This window comes from Convolutriloba macropyga, unplaced genomic scaffold (genome assembly GCF_964194025.1).
Source record: "Convolutriloba macropyga unplaced genomic scaffold, txConMacr16.3 SCAFFOLD_4735, whole genome shotgun sequence".
In the NCBI taxonomy this organism is placed as follows: Eukaryota; Metazoa; Xenacoelomorpha; order Acoela; family Convolutidae; genus Convolutriloba; species Convolutriloba macropyga.
This window is the reverse complement of record NW_027451751.1, coordinates 5,636-7,500: the sequence shown is the minus strand read 5'-3', so window position 1 is coordinate 7,500 and position 1,865 is coordinate 5,636. Positions and strand designations below refer to the sequence as shown.

General features: G+C 39.9%; 1 pseudogene; it reads right to left on the bottom strand.

Moving 5' to 3' along the window:
• Positions 1 to 909: 909 nt before the first annotated feature.
• LOC142356936 (5.8S ribosomal RNA) lies at positions 910 to 1,061 on the bottom strand (annotated as a pseudogene).
• Positions 1,062 to 1,865: the final 804 nt, after the last annotated feature.

The following is a 1,865-nucleotide window of genomic DNA, read 5'->3' as shown; positions in this document are numbered from 1 at the left end:
TTTTGCCTTCAATTGGCGTTGTAGTGAGTTTGGCTACTCAGATCACCAAATACTTGTGACAATTCGAACCAGAAATGTTTTCAATTTTCACATGCTGATGTTTCGGATTCAACCTACTAGAAGCAGCATAATACTTGTATTCAACAATTTCTGTATCAAATCCCAGTTTTCTCTGGTGCATCTTTGCCAAACTATTCCAAACTGCCTGAGTCTGAATACCAATTACAGGTACTAGTAAATGCACGTTACTAAGGACTATATAGTTCTAGGTTACTGTACACAACGACGTTCACATGTTGATGTTTCAGCTGCCGCTTACTAGAAACAACATAATACTTATCGTGCATACCTTTCCATAACTTGTCCTTTTCAGATGCATTAGTTTCCCTTTGTCTTGGCTTCTACAGTCAGACTGGCTACTAGTAACAGCACAGTACTAATCACATATCGTTCTACAGTTTGCAGACAACTTTCACATGTTGATGTTTCAGCTTTCGCCTACTAGAAACAACATAATACTCGCTGTATACATTTGTAGTTCTCTATGTAACTTTCATGTGAAGAAGTTTCGCCAGTCTTTTTGACTGTCTCAAATCTGAGTCATGCTTAGGCTACTAGTTGCTTCATAGTACTTATCGCCTCGAGATCATTGAACAAAACTTGATTTTCACATGTTGCTGTTTCAGCTTCCGCTTACTAGAAACAACATAATACTAGTCTCATTAAGTTCCGTCTCTTTGCAATTTTCTTATGAAGAAAATTCGCCATCACAATGACTCCAGCAGTTCTTGATCAAGGAATGCAATCATTGATCAGAATGCTATTATTTGAATCGGTTCTGCTTTAAGTGTTCCAATTTTATTGGAAGCACCAACAATAGAACATCAATGTGTTCAATCGAGAGTTATATAACCCTGAATCGGACGCAGTCAACAGCCGAAGCCGAGACCGCCTTTTGCGTTAGAGAGGTCGGTAAACAAATCTTGCGATTCATACCGAATTAACACATATAGCTGTGCTCCTCTTCGTAAAGCGAGCCAAGTGATCCCCTGTTGAAGGATGTATTTGGACCAATCTAGTAGCATTTGGTTTCCAACAAGCTCTCCCAAGTTAGCTTACTTATTGGGCTTTTCAACCAATTCGGTTGGCTACAAGCATCATCAAAGTACTAGCCACAGTTTGATCGCAAAATTCTACGACTTTCACATGTTGATGTTTCGGCTTGCGCTTAGCCTACTATAAGCAACATAATACTAGTCATATCATAGAGCGTGATCAGCTTGTGACGTTCTCATGATGAAGTTTCACCAACAGTGTCTCACTTCGAGCTTAAATCCAGCTACTAGTAACTACACAGTACTGACTGCAACGATAACTTTTATCTATACCTTTCACATGCTGCGCTTTCGGCCAGGGCCTACTAACGTCAACATAATACTCGATATAAACTTTTGTTCATGATGCAGCTTCCCCATGCAGAAGTTTCGCCTTCAAATGCTCTCTTGGCCATATGACGTAAGAAAAGGTTACTAGTAACATCACAGTACTAGCCACAGTTTGATTGCAAAATTCTACGACTTTCACATGTTGATGTTTCGGCTTGCGCTTAGCCTACTAGAAGCAACATAATACTAGTCATATCATAGAGCGTGATCAGCTTGTGACGTTCTCATGATGAAGTTTCACCAACAGTGTCTCATTTCGAGCTTAAATCCAGCTACTAGTAACTACACAGTACTGACTGCAACGCTAACTTTTATCTATACCTTTCACATGCTGCGCTTTCGGCCAGGGCCTACTAACGTCAACATAATACTCGATATAAACTTTTGTTCATGATGCAGCTTCCCCATGCAGAAGTTTCG